Source organism: Oncorhynchus gorbuscha, linkage group LG05 (assembly GCF_021184085.1).
Source record: "Oncorhynchus gorbuscha isolate QuinsamMale2020 ecotype Even-year linkage group LG05, OgorEven_v1.0, whole genome shotgun sequence".
NCBI lineage: Eukaryota > Metazoa > Chordata > Actinopteri > Salmoniformes > Salmonidae > Oncorhynchus > Oncorhynchus gorbuscha.
Window position 1 is genome coordinate 3,683,369 of NC_060177.1, and position 18,539 is coordinate 3,701,907.

The 18,539-nt window shown below is 53.8% G+C and overlaps 1 pseudogene; it reads right to left on the reverse strand.

Moving 5' to 3' along the window:
• Positions 1 to 18,539, reverse strand: part of LOC124035372 — a 78,357-nt pseudogene that overhangs the window by 20,912 nt on the left and 38,906 nt on the right.

The window sequence follows — 18,539 nt, forward strand, 5'->3', positions numbered from 1 at the left end:
GGGGCAGAGAGGGGAGCAGAGAGAGAGGGACAGATACAGAGAGACAGAGAGACAGACAGAGAGAGAGACAGAGACACAGAGAGAGACAGAGAGACAGAGAGAGGGGGACAGAGAGAGAGAGAGACAGAGAGAGACAGAGAGAGACAGAGAGAGAGAGACAGAGAGAGACAGAGAGAGAGAGACAGAGAGAGACAGAGAGAGAGAGACAGAGAGAGACAGAGAGAGACAGAGAGAGGCAGAGAGAGGGGGACAGAGAGAGAGAGACACAGAGGGACACGTACAGACAGAAAATCAGACAGAGACAGGCAGTCGGACAGGTGATGACAGTAAACTACATTACAGTCAAAACTACAGCAATCAACCCATCTACCAATAAACAGTAAATAAACCCTACTGATCTGTTTCCTGCTTTAGGATAAACATCTCCTCCTCAGCTGAACCAAGTCCTTGTGAAGCCATACAGGTGGTGTGGACCATCAAGCTGCTCCAGACACGTAGTTCACATTTTTATCAGTTGGTTCAATCTAATCCCTTAAGTCATGGCACCCCCCCCTCAAAAACAGGAAGTAGATGTTTTTGGCACCCCCTCAAACACAGGAAGTAGATGTTTTTGGCACCCCCCTCAAAAACAGGAAGTAGATGTTTTTGGCACCCCCCTCAAACACAGGAAGTAGATGTTTTTGGCACCCCCCTCAAAAACAGGAAGTAGATGTTTTTGGCACCCCCTCAAAAACAGGAAGTAGATGTTTTTGGCACCCCCCCCCTCAAACACAGGAAGTAGATGTTTTTGGCACCCCCCTCAAAAACAGGAAGTAGATGTTTTTGGCACCCCCTCAAAAACAGGAAGTAGATGTTTTTGGCACCCCCCTCAAAAACAGGAAGTAGATGTTTTTGGCATCCCCCCTCAAAAACAGGAAGTAGATGTTTTTGGCACCCCCTCAAACACAGGAAGTAGATGTTTTTGGCACCCCCTCAAAACAGGAAGTAGATGTTTTTGGCACCCCCCCTCAAAAACAGGAAGTAGATGTTTTTGGCACCCCCCTCAAACACAGGAAGTAGATGTTTTTGGCACCCCCCTCAAACACAGGAAGTAGATGTTTTTGGCACCCCCTCAAACACAGGAAGTAGATGTTTTTGGCACCCCCCTCAAACACAGGAAGTAGATGTTTTTGGCACCCCCTCAAACACAGGAAGTAGATGTTTTTGGCACCCCCTCAAACACAGGAAGTAGATGTTTTTGGCACTCCCCCTCAAACACAGGAAGTAGATGTTTTTGGCACCCCCCCTCAAAAACAGGAAGTAGATGTTTTTGGCACCCCCCTCAAACACAGGAAGTAGATGTTTTTGGCACCCCCCTCAAACACAGGAAGTAGATGTTTTTGGCACCCCCCCCCTCAAACACAGGAAGTAGATGTTTTTGGCACCCCCCCTCAAACACAGGAAGTAGATGTTTTTGGCACCCCCCCTCAAACACAGGAAGTAGATGTTTTTGGCACCCCCTCAAACACAGGAAGTAGATGTTTTTGGCATCCCCCCCTCAAACACAGGAAGTAGATGTTTTTGGCATCCCCCCTCAAACACAGGGAGTAGATGTTTTTTGGGCCCCCCCCCAAAACACAGGAAGTAGATGTTTTTGGCCCTATACAGCCCTATGGGCCCTGGTCAACAGTAGTCCCCTATACAGCCCTATGGGCCCTGGTCAACAGTAGTCCCCTATACAGCCCTATGGGCCCTGGTCAACAGTAGTGCCCTATACAGCCCTATGGGCCCTGGTCAACAGTAGTGCCCTATACAGCCCTATGGGCCCTGGTCAACAGTAGTGCCCTATACAGCCCTATGGGCCCTGGTCAACAGTAGTGCCCTATACAGCCCTATGGGCCCTGGTCAACAGTAGTGCCCTATACAGCCCTATGGGCCCTGGTCAACAGTAGTCCCCTATACAGCCCTATGGGCCCTGGTCAACAGTAGTGCCCTATACAGCCCTATAGGCCCTGGTCAACAGTAGTGCCCTATACAGCCCTATGGGCCCTGGTCAACAGTAGTGCCCTATACAGCCCTATGGGCCCTGGTCAACAGTAGTCCCCTATACAGCCCCATCGGCCCTGGTGCCCTATACAGCCCTATGGGCCCTGGTCAACAGTAGTGCCCTGTACTGCCCTATGGGCACTGGTCAACAGTAGTCCCCTATACAGCCATATGGGCCCTGGTCAACAGTAGTGCCCTATACAGCCCTATGGGCCCTGGTCAACAGTAGTGCCCTATACAGCCCCATGGGCCCTGGTCAACAGTAGTGCCCCATGGGCCCTGGTCAACAGTAGTGCCCTATGGGCCCTGGTCAACAGTAGTGCCCTATGGGCCCTGGTCAACAGTAGTGCCCTATGGGCCCTGGTCAACAGTAGTGCCCTATGGGCCCTGGTCAACAGTAGTGCCCTATGGGCCCTGGTCAACAGTAGTGCCCTATGGGCCCTGGTCAACAGTAGTGCCCTATGGGCCCTGGTCAACAGTAGTGCCCTATGGGCCCTGGTCAACAGTAGTGCCCTATGGGCCCTGGTCAACAGTAGTGCCCTATACAGCCCTATTGGCAATGGTCAACAGTAGTCCCCTATACAGCCCTATGGGTCCTGGTCAACAGTAGTCCCCTATACAGCCTTATGGGCCCTGGTCAACAGTAGTGCCCTATACAGCCCTATTGGCAATGGTCAACAGTAGTCCCCTATACAGCCCTATGGGTCCTGGTCAACAGTAGTCCCCAATACAGCCCTATGGGCCCTGGTGCCCTATACAGCCCTATGGGCCCTGGTCAACAGTAGTCCCTATACAGCCCTATGGGCCCTGGTCAACAGTAGTGCCCTATGGGCCCTGGTCAACAGTAGTGCCCTATGGGCCCTGGTCAACAGTAGTGCCTTATACAGCCCTATGGGCCCTGGTCAACAGTAGTGCCCTATACAGCCCTATGGGCCCTGGTCAACAGTAGTGCCCTATGGGCCCTGGTCAACAGTAGTGCCCTATGGGCCCTGGTCAACAGTAGTGCCCTATGGGCCCTGGTCAACAGTAGTGCCCTATGGGCCCTGGTCAACAGTAGTGCCCTATGGGCCCTGGTCAACAGTAGTGCCCTATGGGCCCTGGTCAACAGTAGTGCCCTATGGGCCCTGGTCAACAGTAGTGCCCTATGGGCCCTGGTCAACAGTAGTGCCCTATGGGCCCTGGTCAACAGTAGTGCCCTATGGGCCCTGGTCAACAGTAGTGCCCTATGGGCCCTGGTCAACAGTAGTGCCCTATGGGCCCTGGTCAACAGTAGTGCCCTATGGGCCCTGGTCAACAGTAGTGCCCTATGGGCCCTGGTCAACAGTAGTGCCCTATGGGCCCTGGTCAACAGTAGTGCCCTATGGGCCCTGGTCAACAGTAGTGCCCTATACAGCCCTATGGGCCCTGGTCAACAGTAGTCCCCTATACAGCCCTATGGGTCCTGGTCAACAGTAGTCCCCTATACAGCCTTATGGGCCCTGGTCAACAGTAGTGCCCTATACAGCCCTATGGGCCCTGGTCAACAGTAGTCCCCTATACAGCCCTATGGGTCCTGGTCAACAGTAGTCCCCTATACAGCCCTATGGGCCCTGGTGCCCTATACAGCCCTATGGGCCCTGGTGCCCTATACAGCCCTATGGGCCCTGGTGCCCTATACAGCCCTATGGGCCCTGGTGCCCTATACAGCCCTATGGGCCCTGGTCAACAGTAGTCCCCTATACTGCCCTATGGGCCCTGGTCAACAGTAGTCCCCTATACAGCCCTATGGGCTCTGGTCAACAGTAGTCCCTATACAGCCCTATGGGCCCTGGTCAACAGTAGTGCCCTATGGGCCCTGGTCAACTGTAGTCCCTATACAGCCCTATGGGCCCTGGTCAACAGTAGTGCCCTATGGGCCCTGGTCAACAGTAGTGCCCTATGGGCCCTGGTCAACAGTAGTGCCCTATGGGCCCTGGTCAACAGTAGTGCCCTATGGGCCCTGGTCAACAGTAGTCCCCTATGGGCCCTGGTCAACAGTAGTCCCCTATACAGCCCTATGGGCCCTGGTCAACAGTAGTCCCCTATACAGCCCTATGGGCCCTGGTCAACAGTAGTGCCCTATACAGCCCTATGGGCCCTGGTCAACAGTAGTGCCCTATACAGTGGGCCCTGGTCAACAGTAGTGCCCTATACAGCCCTATGGGCCCTGGTCAACAGTAGTGCCCTATACAGCCCTATGGGCCCTGGTCAACAGTAGTCCCCTATACAGCCCTATGGGCCCTGGTCAACAGTAGTCCCCTATACAGCCCTATGGGCCCTGGTCAACAGTAGTGCACTATACAGGAAACAGGGTCTCTATTTGGGACGTAGACAAGAAGAACACACTTACACTGGTACTGTTGAGGAAGTTTCCAATGGCCAAAAGCGTTGCTAGGATGCGCTTAAAGGTTTTGTTTTTGGCGAGCTGCTCCATGCCTAGTTTCAGGTCGAAGAGAGGCTCCGCTATCTCCTGTACAGAGACAAAGAGAAGAACAACATTCAGAGACGAAGAGAGGCCCAGCTATCTCCTGTACAGAGACGAAGAGAGGCCCAGCTATCTCCTGTACAGAGACGAAGAGAGGCTCAGCTATCTCCTGTACAGAGACGAAGAGAGGCCCAGCTATCTCCTGTACAGAGATGAAGAGGCCCAGCTATCTCCTGTACAGAGAAGAAGAGAGGCTCAGCTATCTCCTGTACAGAGAAGAAGAGAGGCTCAGCTATCTCCTGTACAGAGAAGAAGAGAGGCTCAGCTATCTCCTGTACAGAGACGAAGAGAGGCCCAGCCATCTCCTGTACAGAGACGAAGAGAGGCTCAGCTATCTCCTGTACAGAGACGAAGAGAGGCTCAGCTATCTCCTGTACAGAGACGAAGAGAGGCCCAGCTATCTCCTGTACAGAGATGAAGAGAGGCTCAGCTATCTCCTGTACAGAGAAGAAGAGAGGCTCAGCTATCTCCTGTACAGAGAAGAAGAGAGGCTCAGCTATCTCCTGTACAGAGAAGAAGAGAGGCTCAGCTATCTCCTGTACAGAGAAGAAGAGAGGCTCAGCTATCTCCCGTACAGAGAAGAAGAGAGGCTCAGCTATCTCCTGTACAGAGACGAAGAGAGGCTCAGCTATCTCCTGTACAGAGACGAAGAGAGGCTCAGCTATCTCCTGTACAGAGACGAAGAGAGGCTCAGCTATCTCCTGTACAGAGAAGAAGAGAGGCTCAGCTATCTCCTGTACAGAGACGAAGAGAGGCTCAGCTATCTCCTGTACAGAGACGAAGAGAGGCTCAGCTATCTCCTGTACAGAGAAGAAGAGAGGCTCAGCTATCTCCTGTACAGAGAAGAAGAGAGGCTCAGCTATCTCCTGTACAGAGAAGAAGAGAGGCTCAGCTATCTCCTGTACAGAGAAGAAGAGAGGCTCAGCTATCTCCTGTACAGAGAAGAAGAGAGGCTCAGCTATCTCCTGTACAGAGAAGAAGAGAGGCTCAGCTATCTCCTGTACAGAGAAGAAGAGAGGCTCAGCTATCTCCTGTACAGAGAAGAAGAGAGGCTCAGCTATCTCCCGTACAGAGAAGAAGAGAGGCTCAGCTATCTCCTGTACAGAGAAGAAGAGAGGCTCAGCTATCTCCCGTACAGAGACGAAGAGAGGCTCAGCTATCTCCCGTACAGAGACGAAGAGAGGCTCAGCTATCTCCCGTACAGAGACGAAGAGAGGCTCAGCTATCTCCCGTACAGAGACTAAGAGAGGCTCAGCTATCTCCCGTACAGAGACGAAGAGAGGCTCAGCTATCTCCCGTACATGAAGACAGGCAGAAGAGAGGCTCAGCTATCTCCCGTACAGAGACGAAGAGAGGCTCAGCTATCTCCTGTACAGAGACGGACAACATTCAGGGGGGAGAGAGGCTCAGCTATCTCCTGTACAGAGACGAACATTCAGGAGGAAACAAACTGCATGAAACAGGCAGTCAGTGAGGTGTGAGCGTGCCTGGTCGTACAGCGTGCGTGCAGGCGTGCGTGAAGATGATGTGTGAGTGCAGAACAGAACTGCCTGGTCCCAGATCAGTTTCTGCAGGAGTGCACGAGGACAATATTCCAGTGTTGAGCAGAACACTGTGCTGTCTCCTAGTGGTTTCGATACTCCATGAGTGTTCCTACAGCCATGATGACAGATGACAGGAAGAGCGTGAAGATGATGTACAGACTATGTCCAGAGTGAGAGCAGAACAATAGCCTGGTCCCAGATCAGTTTCTGCAGGAGGCACGAGGACTATTCCATAGTGAGAGCAGAACACTAGCCTGGTCCTCGATCAGTTTCTGCAGGAGGCACAAGGACTATTCCATAGTGAGAGCAGAACACTAGCCTGGTCCTCGATCAGTTTCTGCATGAGGACTATTCCATAGTGAGAGCAGAACACTAGCCTGGTCCTAGATCAGTTTCTGCATGAGGACTATTCCATAGTGAGAGCAGAACACTAGCCTGGTCCTCGATCAGTTTCTGCAGGGTTTCATTGAGGCACAAGGACTACTTCCATAGTGAGAGCAGAACACTAGCCTGGTCCTCGATCAGTTTCTGCAGGAGGAGGACTATTCCATAGTGAGAGCAGAACACTAGCCTGGTCCCAGATCAGTTTCTGCATGAGGACTATTCCATAATGAGAGCAGAACACTAGCCTGGTCCTAGATCAGTTTCTGCATGAGGACTATTCCATAATGAGAGCAGTACACTAGCCTGGTCCTAGATCAGTTTCTGCATGAGGACTATTCCACTAGTGAGAGCAGAACAGACTGCATCCAAGGCTAGAAGCCACCCCCCTAGGACTTCTCCAGGGTTTCATAGTTGAGTTTGAAGGCCCAGAGCTGTAGAGAGAGCGCTGAGGCCACTGATGGAGGACAGGGTGAGAAGGAACTGTTCTGCTGAGCCCAGGGGGACGAGAGGGTTGGCCAGCTGAGACTGGACTGGAGGCATGGTGTTTCTAGAGAGTGAGAGAGAGAGAGAGAGTCATCGAGAGAGAGAGAGAGAGAGAGACAGAGACAACAGATGAGAGAGAGAGAGAGGAGGAGGCATGATGATGACTGGAAAAGAGGACTAGAGGCAGAGAGAGAGAGAGAGAGAGAGAGAGAGAGAGAGAGAGAGAGGGGGGATGACTGGAACAGAGGACTGGAGGCATGATGTTTTTAGAGGGAGAAGAGAGAGAGAGGGGGAGGACTGGAACAAAGGACTGGAGGCATGGATTTGTACCACCAGTGAAAGGAAAATCAGAGGACTAAGAAAGTGTGAGTAGTTGACATGTTGTTATAACACAATAGAAGGTGCTAACAGAGTGATGTTCAGGTAAACATCGTTGACAGTAAACATTTATTCAACCACACTAGAGAAACAGTGCACTTCTCCTCCTGAACCCTATGCAGGTCAGAGTGCACTGGTCCTGGTGTAAACAGCACCCACAGATCCTATTCAACAGTGATTCCAAATGGTAACAGCGCCACCCGGTGGTAGAAAGACAGTATCACCTCGATGCCCTCCTTGTTGATGGCGAACTCGTCAAAGTTGAGGATGGCGGTCTTGATGACGTGGACAGCTGGTAGTACGGTCATGCCGATGTTGATGCTGTTACTCCTCTTAGAGTCCAACACCAGAATCTCTGCTTTCTTCACTTCTGATCCTTTCTGCAGGGACAAGCAGAGAAAAGAGTCAAGCCAACACGTCAAGCCACCTCGTCAAGCCACCTCGCCACCTCGGCAACATCCAAGCCACCTCAAGCCACCTCGTCAAGCCACCTCGTCAAGCCACCTCGTCAAGCCACCCGTCAAGCCAACGCCAGCCCACGTCAAGCCACACGTCAAGCCACCACGCCAAGCCACCACGTCAAGCCACACGCCAAGCCACCCGTCAAGCCAACGCCAAGCCACCCGTCAAGCCACCCGTCAAGCCACCAAGCCGTCAAGCCACCCGTCAAGCCACCCGTCAAGCCACCCAAGCCACCTCAAGCCACCCCGTCAAGCCACCCCGTCAAGCCACCCGTCAAGCCACCCCGTCAAGCCACACGTCAAGTCAAGCCACCCGTCAAGCCAAGCCACCCGTCAAGCCACCCAGTCAAGCCACCACGTCAAGCCACCCGTCAAGCCCCACGTCAAGCCAAGTCACCAGTCAAGCCACCCCGTCAAGCCACCCCGTCAAGCCACCCCGTCAAGCCACCCCGTCAAGCCACCCGTCAAGCCACCCCGTCAAGCCACCCAGTCAAGTCACCAGTCAAGTCACCAGTCAAGTCACCAGTCAAGTCATTAACAGAGATAATTGTTAATATTTATTTGACTTCATTCCTGGTTTGAAATACTTGAGCCAGCTTAACACAGTTTACACAGACAGTACAATTCAGATCTTTTGCCAATTATCTGATATTTTCCTTCATGTGTAAACAGCAACAAAAACACATGGAATCTGATCTTTTGATTTCCGAGCTGATGTAACGCCTCACCTTCAGAGCCACTGGTAGCTCCTTGGCCTTGGACTCAAACAGGTGTTCCAGCTTGGCCGTATCCACGGTGACCTTATCCAGCGACGCCCACACCGTCCCACGTCCGAATTTACACTTCCTGGGACTGTCTGACTGTTTGAGTTCCTTCCAGAACAACTTGACCGTCTTCCTCTTCTTGGCAAAGGCCGGGTCTGGAGTCTGGGAGGATGAGGAGGAGGAAGGGGGAGCTCCAGGAGGAGGTGGTGGAGGAGGGGAGCAGAGACCTCCACCCGGTGGGGGAGGAGGTGGAGGAGGGATACTCATAAACGGAGCCCGGGGGGGAGGAGGAGGAGGAGGAGGAGCGGAGGCTAGTCCAGGAATAGGTGGAGGAGGAGGTGGGATGCCACCACCACCACCACCACCACCGGGCCGACCAACACCCACGTCGAAGACGTCCACGTCCAGGACATCTATGTCCTCGTCCTCCATGAGGTCGGAGAAGTCCAGGTCTTTAATCTTCAGGGCTTTGGAGCTCGGTTGGAGCTGGTCCCAGGCGTCCGTCTGTCTGTCCCTGGCCAGTGGGGTCATCTGGGTCTTCTCCAGGTTTCGGGAGTGGGTCTCTGCGTCGATGCTGTACTGCGGACGGACACGCCTGTGCTGCTGCTCCTCTGCAAGCCTGGCCCGCGCCGCCTGGGCACTGCCACCCAGACCCTGCAGCTCTGCCCTCCGGGAACTGCTGTCCTCGCTGGGTAGAGGCTGGGCCTGCTGGGCCTGCTGGGCCTGGGGGAACGGATCAGTAATGCATTACAATTCAAATAAACACTGTAACTCTGCTATAGATCAGTCAGCATGTGTTCATCTCTAACTCTGCTATAGATCAGTCAGCATGTGTTCATCTCTAACTCTGCTATAGATCAGTCAGCATGTGTTCATCTCTAACTCTGCTATAGATCAGTCAGCATGTGTTCATCTCTAACTCTGCTATAGATCAGTCAGCATGTGTTCAGCTGTGTAACTCTGCTATAGATCAGTCAGCATGTGTTCATCTCTAACTCTGCTATAGATCAGTCAGCATGTGTTCCTCTCTAACTCTGCTATAGATCAGTCAGCATGTGTTCATCTCTAACTCTGCTATAGATCAGTCAGCATGTGTTCATCTCTAACTCTGCTATAGATCAGTCAGCATGTGTTCATCTCTAACTCTGCTATAGATCAGTCAGCATGTGTTCATCTCTAACTCTGCTATAGATCAGTCAGCATGTGTTCAGCTGTGTAACTCTGCTATAGATCAGTCAGCATGTGTTCAGCTGTGTAACTCTGCTATAGATCAGTCAGCATGTGTCTAGTGTGGACATGGACACGACTTACTATATTTTGAAGTGAAAAACGATAATTTGTTATCATATTTATAAAAAAAAAATACAAACTTCGATTTATCGATTAAATCGACCCCAGCTAGCACCCATCAACTAACGGATTCTGAAAGACTGGTGTTAAACTCATCTCTACCATGTGGCCCAGGGTGGTGGACCAGGCCCAGGGTGGTGCACCAGGCCCAGGGTGGTGCACCAGTCCCAGGGTGGTGCACCAGTCCCAGGGTGGTGCACCAGTCCCAGGGTGGTGCACCAGTCCCAGGGTGGTGCACCAGTCCCAGGGTGGTGCACCAGTCCCAGGGTGGTGCACCAGTCCCAGGGTGGTGCACCAGTCCCAGGGTGGTGGACCAGTCCCAGGGTGGTGGACCAGTCCCAGGGTGGTGGACCAGTCCCAGGGTGGTGGACCAGTCCCAGGGTGGTGGACCAGTCCCAGGGTGGTGGACCAGTCCCAGGGTGGTGGACCAGTCCCAGGGTGGTGGACCAGTCCCAGGGTGGTGGACCAGTCCCAGGGTGGTGGACCAGTCCCAGGGTGGTGGACCAGTCCCAGGGTGGTGGACCAGTGCCAGTCCCAGGGTGGTGACCAGTCCCAGGGTGGTGGACCCCAGGGTGGTGGACCAGTCCCAGGGTGGTGGACCAGTCCCAGGGTGGTGGACCAGTCCCAGGGTGGTGGACCAGTCCCAGGGTGGTGGACCAGTCCCAGGGTGGTGTACCAGTCCCAGGGTGGTGTACCAGTCCCAGGGTGGTGTACCAGTCCCAGGGTGGTGGACCAGTCCCAGGGTGGTGGACCAGTCCCAGGGTGGTGGACCAGTCCCAGGGTGGTGGACCAGTCCCAGGGTGGTGGACCAGTCCCAGGGTGGTGGACCAGTCCCAGGCCTCATTACTCTACCTACGGGTGGTGGACCAGTCCCAGGGTGGTGGACCAGTCCCAGGGTGGTGGACCAGTCCCAGGGTGGTGGACCAGTCCCAGGGTGGTGGACCAGTCCCAGGGTGGTGGACCAGTCCCAGGGTGGTGGACCAGTCCCAGGGTGGTGGACCAGTCCCAGGCCTCATTACTCTACCTAAGGGTGGTGTACCAGTCCCAGGGTGGTGGACCAGTCCCAGGGTGGTGGACCAGTCCCAGGGTGGTGGACCAGTCCCAGGGTGGTGGACCAGTCCCAGGGTGGTGGACCAGTCCCAGGGTGGTGGACCAGTCCCAGGGTGGTGGACCAGTCCCAGTGTCAGGCCTCATTACTCTACCTAGGGTGGTGTACCAGTCCCAGGGTGGTGTACCAGTCCCAGTCCCAGTGTCAGGCCTCATTACTCTACCTAGGGTGGTGTACCAGTCTCAGGGTGGTGTACCTGTCCCAGTCTCAGTGTCAGGCCTCATTACTCTACCTAGGGTGGTGTACCAGTCCCAGTCCCAGTGTCATGTCTCCTCTACCCAGGGTGGTGTACCAGTCCCAGCCAGTGTCAGACCTCATTACTCTACCTAGGGTGGTGTACCAGTCCTAGGGTGGTGTACCAGTCCCAGGGTGGTGTACCAGTCCCAGGGTGGTGTACCAGTCCCAGCCAGTGTCAGACCTCATTACTCTACCTAGGGTGGTGTTCCAGTCTCAGGGTGGTGTACCAGTCCCAGGCCTCATTACTCTACCTAAGGGTGGTGTACCAGTCCCAGGGTGGTGTACCAGTCCCAGACACAGTGTCATGTCTCCTCTACCTAGGGTGGTGTACCAGTCCCAGGGTGGTGTACCAGTCCCAGGGTCATGTCTCCTCTACCTAGGGTGGTGTACCAGTCCAAGGGTCGTGTCTCCTCTACCTAGGGTGGTGTACCAGTCCCAGACACAGTGTCAGGCCTCATTACTCTACCTAGGGTGGTGTACCAGTCCCAGGGTGGTGTACCAGTCCCAGTCCCAGTGTCAGGCCTCATTACTCTACCAAGGGTGGTGTACCGGTCTCAGGGTGGTGTACCAGTCCCAGTCCCAGTGTCAGGCCTCATTACTCTACCAAGGGTGGTGTACCAGTCTCAAGGTGGTGTACCAGTCCCAGTGTCAGGCCTCATTACTCTACCTAGGGTGGTGTACCAGTCTCAAGGTGGTGTACCAGTCCCAGTGTCAGGCCTCATTACTCTACCTAGGGTGGTGTACCAGTCTCAGGGTGGTGTACCAGTCCCAGCCAGTGTCAGACCTCATTACTCTACCTAGGGTGGTGTACCAGTCCTAGGGTGGTGTACCAGTCCCAGGGTGGTGTACCAGTCCCAGCCAGTGTCAGACCTCATTACTCTACCTATAATATAATATATATGCCATTTAGCAGACGCTTTTATCCAAAGCGACTTACAGTCATGTGTGCATACATTCTATGTATGGGTGGTCCCGGGAATCGAACCCACTACCCTGGCGTTACAAGCGCCATGCTCTACCAACTGAGCTACAGAAGGACCACCTAGGGTGGTGTACCAGTCCTAGGGTGGTGTACCAGTCTCAGGGTGGTGTACCAGTCCCAGGGTGGTGGACCAGTCCCAGGGTGGTGGACCAGTCCCAGGGTGGTGGACCAGTCCCAGGGTGGTGGACCAGTCCCAGGCCTCATTACTCTACCTAAGGGTGGTGTACCAGTCCCAGGGTGGTGGACCAGTCCCAGGGTGGTGGACCAGTCCCAGGGTGGTGGACCAGTCCCAGGGTGGTGGACCAGTCCCAGGGTGGTGGACCAGTCCCAGGGTGGTGGACCAGTCCCAGGGTGGTGGACCAGTCCCAGGGTGGTGGACCAGTCCCAGGGTGGTGGACCAGTCCCAGGGTGGTGGACCAGTCCCAGGCCTCATTACTCTACCTAAGGGTGGTGTACCAGTCCCAGGGTGGTGGACCAGTCCCAGGGTGGTGGACCAGTCCCAGGGTGGTGGACCAGTCCCAGGGTGGTGGACCAGTCCCAGGGTGGTGGACCAGTCCCAGGGTGGTGGACCAGTCCCAGGGTGGTGGACCAGTCCCAGTGTCAGGCCTCATTACTCTACCTAGGGTGGTGTACCAGTCCCAGGGTGGTGTACCAGTCCCAGTCCCAGTGTCAGGCCTCATTACTCTACCTAGGTTGGTGTACCAGTCTCAGGGTGGTGTACCTGTCCCAGTCTCAGTGTCAGGCCTCATTACTCTACCTAGGGTGGTGTACCAGTCCCAGTCCCAGTGTCATGTCTCCTCTACCCAGGGTGGTGTACCAGTCCCAGCCAGTGTCAGACCTCATTACTCTACCTAGGGTGGTGTACCAGTCCCAGGCAGTGTCAGACCTCATTACTCTACCTAGGGTGGTGTACCAGTCCTAGGGTGGTGTACCAGTCCCAGGGTGGTGTACCAGTCCCAGGGTGGTGTACCAGTCCCAGCCAGTGTCAGACCTCATTACTCTACCTAGGGTGGTGTTCCAGTCTCAGGGTGGTGTACCAGTCCCAGGCCTCATTACTCTACCTAAGGGTGGTGTACCAGTCCCAGGGTGGTGTACCAGTCCCAGACACAGTGTCATGTCTCCTCTACCTAGGGTGGTGTACCAGTCCCAGGGTGGTGTACCAGTCCCAGGGTCATGTCTCCTCTACCTAGGGTGGTGTACCAGTCCAAGGGTCGTGTCTCCTCTACCTAGGGTGGTGTACCAGTCCCAGACACAGTGTCAGGCCTCATTACTCTACCTAGGGTGGTGTACCAGTCCCAGGGTGGTGTACCAGTCCCAGTCCCAGTGTCAGGCCTCATTACTCTACCAAGGGTGGTGTACCAGTCTCAGGGTGGTGTACCAGTCCCAGTCCCAGTGTCAGGCCTCATTACTCTACCAAGGGTGGTGTACCAGTCTCAAGGTGGTGTACCAGTCCCAGTGTCAGGCCTCATTACTCTACCTAGGGTGGTGTACCAGTCTCAAGGTGGTGTACCAGTCCCAGTGTCAGGCCTCATTACTCTACCTAGGGTGGTGTACCAGTCTCAGGGTGGTGTACCAGTCCCAGCCAGTGTCAGACCTCATTACTCTACCTAGGGTGGTGTACCAGTCCTAGGGTGGTGTACCAGTCCCAGGGTGGTGTACCAGTCCCAGCCAGTGTCAGACCTCATTACTCTACCTATAATATAATATATATGCCATTTAGCAGACGCTTTTATCCAAAGCGACTTACAGTCATGTGTGCATACATTCTATGTATGGATGGTCCCGGGAATCGAACCCACTACCCTGGCGTTACAAGCGCCATGCTCTACCAACTGAGCTACAGAAGGACCACCTAGGGTGGTGTACCAGTCCTAGGGTGGTGTACCAGTCCTAGGGTGGTGTACCAGTCTCAGGGTGGTGTACCAGTCTCAGGGTGGTGTACCAGTCCCAGTCTCAGTGTCAGGCCTCATTACTCTACCTAGGGTGGTGTACCAGTCCCAGTCCCAGTGTCATGTCTCCTCTACCTAGGGTGGTGTACCAGTCCCAGCCAGTGTCAGACCTCATTACTCTACCTAGGGTGGTGTACCAGTACCAGTCCCAGTGTCAGGCCTCATTACTCTCCCTAGGGTGGTGTACCAGTCCCAGGGTGGTGTACCAGTCCCAGTGTCAGGCCTCATTACTCTACCTAGGGTGGTGTACCAGTCCCAGTCCCAGTGTCAGGCCTCATTACTCTACCTAGGGTGGTGTACCAGTCCCAGGGTGGTGTACCAGTCCCAGTGTCAGGCCTCATTACTCTACCTAGGGTGGTGTACCAGTCTCAGGGTGGTGTACCAGTCCCAGTGTCAGGCCTCATTACTCTACCTAGGGTGGTGTACCAGTCCCAGGGTGGTGTACCAGTCCCAGTCCCAGTGTCAGGCCTCATTACTCTACCTAGGGTGGTGTACCAGTACCAGTCCCAGTGTCAGGCCTCATTACTCTACCTAGGGTGGTGTACCAGTCCCAGGGTGGTGTACCAGTCCCAGTCCCAGTGTCAGGCCTCATTACTCTCCCTAGACACATTGGTGCGGCTGGCTTCCGGGTTAAGTGGGCCTTGTGTCAAGGAGCAGTCAGCATGTGCTCCGGCCTGGTTGGGTTGTGACCGTATGGGAGTTGAGATGAGACAAGACTGTAACTACCAATCGGAAACCAGGGATTTTGGGGAGAATTTTTTTTAAAATGTAATGAAGGATACAATAAAAAGGGGTGTTGTACAAAACAAAGTCCTCAGTGATTGGATGATCTCTAACCAATCAGAGTGTCAAAAAAACTGACCATTTAAAAAACGCAGAGACAACCTCTCTGTATCTTCCCCACGGTCTTCCTCTCTCTCTCTGTTCAGTAAAGTCAGAACAGATCCCCACTGTCTTCCCCTCTCTCTGTTCAATAAAGTCAGAACAGATCCCCACTGTCTTCCTCTCTCTCTGTTCAATAAAGTCAGAACAGATCCCCACTGTCTTCCTCTCTCTCTGTTCAATAAAGTCAGAACAGATCCCCACTGTCCTCCTCTCTCTGTTCAATAAAGTCAGAACAGATCCCCACTGTCCTCTCTCTGTTCAATAAAGTCAGAACAGATCCCCACTGTCATCCTCTCTCTCTCTGTTCAATAAAGTCAGAACAGATCCCCACTGTCCTCTCTCTGTTCAATAAAGTCAGAACAGATCCCCGCTGTCTTCTCTCTCTCTCTGTTCAATAAAGTCAGAACAGATCCCCACTGTCCTCCTCTCTCTGTTCAATAAAGTCAGAACAGATCCCCACTGTCATCCTCTCTCTGTTCAATAAAGTCAGAACAGATCCCCACTGTCTTCCTCTCTCTCTGTTCAATAAAGTCAGAACAGATCCCCACTGTCCTCCTCTCTCTGTTCAATAAAGTCAGAACAGATCCCCACTGTCCTCTCTCTGTTCAATAAAGTCAGAACAGATCCCCACTGTCCTCTCTCTGTTCAATAAAGTCAGAACAGATCCCCACTGTCATCCTCTCTCTCTCTGTTCAATAAAGTCAGAACAGATCCCCACTGTCATCCTCTCTCTGTTCAATAAAGTCAGAACAGACAGATCTCTGTTCAATAAAGTCAGAACAGATCCCCACTGTCTTCCTCTCTCTCTGTTCAATAAAGTCAGAACAGATCCCCACTGTCATCCTCTCTCTCTGTTCAATAAAGTCAGAACAGATCCCCACTGTCCTCCTCTCTCTCTGTTCAATAAAGTCAGAACAGATCCCCTCTGTCTTCCTCAGAACAGATCCCCACTGTCCTCCTCTCTCTCTGTTCAATAAAGTCAGAACAGATCCCCACTGTCCTCCTCTCTCTGTTCAATAAAGTCAGAACAGATCCCCACTGTCATCCTCTCTCTGTTCAATAAAGTCAGAACATTGATATAAAAAAAGACACTAATGAATTCCTACCTTGAGGCTAGATAGACGTTCCTTCACGCTGCTACCAGCCCTGTCCAGCCCTCTGTGGTCCTCTGGCTCTCCAGAGAGGCTCTCCTCGGTGCCTGACGGCCGGTCCCCTGAAGACCCCGAGGAGTTATTGGCGTAGAGCATGTTCAGCATGAACTTCTTCTCGTTGGAGAGGTTTTTCTGTTGGACACTGACACCTACAGGACAGGAGGGGAAGGACAACGGCATGTTACGATCATCATATTACACACATAGCATTAGAGAGTGTGTAAAATATAGAGAGATATATAAATATAGAGAGATATATAAATATAGAGAGATATATAAATATATAGAGATATATATATATATATATTTTTTTTTTAAAGGGGAAAGGGGCAGAGGGGAAAGGGGCAGAGGGGAAAGGGGCAGAGGGGAAAGGGCAGAGGGGAAAGGGGCAGTTAAGGGGCAGAGGGGAAAGGGGCAGGGGGAAAGGGGCAGAGGGGAAAGGGGCAGATGGGGAAAGGGGCAGCGGGGGCTGGGGCAGAGGGGAAAGGGGCAGAGGGGAAAGGGGCAGAGGGGAAAGGGGCAGAGGGGAAAGGGGCAGAGGGGAAAGGGGCAGAGGGGAAAGGGGCAGAGGGGAAAGGGGCAGAGGGGAAAGGGGCAGAGGGGAAAGGGGCAGAGGGGAAAGGGGCAGAGGGGAAAGGGGCAGAGGGGAAAGGGGCAGAGGGGAAACATTCAGGGGAAAGGGGCAGAAAGGGGCAGAGGGGAAAGGGGCAGAGGGAAGGGGCAGAGGGGAAAGGGGCAGAGGGCAAAGGGGCAGAGGGGAAAGGGGCAGAGGGGAAAGGGGCAGAGGGGGAAAGGGGCAGAGGGGGAAGGGGCAAAGGGGCAGAGGGGGAAGGGGCAGAGGGGGGGGAAAGGGGCAGAGGGGGGAGAGAAGGGGCAGAGGGGAAGGGGCAGAGGGGGAGGGGGGGGGAAGGGGCAGAGGGAAAGGGGCAGAGGGGAAGGGGCAAGGGGGAAGGGGCAGAGGGGAAGGGGCAGAGGGGAAGGGGCAGAGGGGAAAGGGGCAGAGGGGAAAGGGGCAGAGGGGTAAGGGGCAGAGGGAAAGGGGCAGAGGGGAAAGGGGCAGAGGGGAAAGGGGCAGAGGGGAAAGGGGCAGAGGGGAAGAGGGGCAGAAGAGGAAAGGAGCAGAGGGAAAGGGCAGATGTTAATCTCAGCCTGGAAAGGGGCAGAGGGGAAAGTGGCAGCTGGGTCAGGCAGAAGCTCCAGGATGTTCTCTGGATGGGGGGCTGGGTCAGCTCCAGGGTTCTCTGAGGCCAGTCCCCCTGCGTGGAGCTCTGGCTGGGGCCCGGTTTCTGCACCGCTGTCCTGGAACGGGGCTGTTGGCACACACACACACACACACACACACACACACACACACACACACACACACACACACACACACACACACACACACACACACACACACACACACACACACACACACACACACAAAACAATAACTAAAAACATTCACAACTGAATCGACTACATTTTAAATAATGTATGAGTGAATTTCCATTTGAAATGTTACTGGCAGAGCATAACGTACTTCAGAGAAATGACCCCCCAGACTCACATTCAACTTCAATGTGAAAGGCCCTCTGCCAAAGTCTTTTCACTTGGCTGAGTGCGTGTGTGTAAAAAGAGAGAGAGTGGAGAGAGAGAGGCGAGAGAGGAGAGAGAGGCGAGAGAGAGAGAGGCGAGAGAGGCGAGAGAGGCGAGAGAGGCGAGAGAGGCGAGAGAGGCGAGAGAGGCGAGAGAGGCGAGAGAGGCGAGAGAGGCGAGAGAGGCGAGAGAGGCGAGAGAGGAGAGAGAGAGGAGAGAGAGAGAGAGAGAGAGAGGAGAGAGAGAGAGAGAGGCGAGAGAGAGAGAGAGGCGAGAGAGAGAGAGAGGCGAGAGAGAGAGAGAGGCGAGAGAGGCGAGAGAGAGAGAGAGAGAGAGAGAGAGAGAGAGAGAGAGGCGAGAGAGAGAGAGAGGCGAGAGAGAGAGAGAGGAGAGAGAGAGAGAGAGGCGAGAGAGAGAGAGAGGGAGAGAGAGAGAGAGAGAGAGAGAAGAGAGAGAGAGAGAGAGAGAGAGAGAGAGAGAGAGGCGAGAGAGTGGTAATGATAATGATAGTGATAATGTAGAGGTGTCCCCATAATATATCACTGGAGGAAGTGTGATAATGTAGAGGTGTCCCCATAATATATCACTGGAGGAAGTGTGATAATGTAGAGGTGTCCCCATAATATATCACTGGAGGAAGTGTGATAATGTAGAGGTGTCCCCATAATATATCACTGGAGGAAGTGTGATAATGTAGATGTGTCCCCATAATATATCACTGGAGGAAGTGTGATAATGTAGAGGTGAAGTGTGA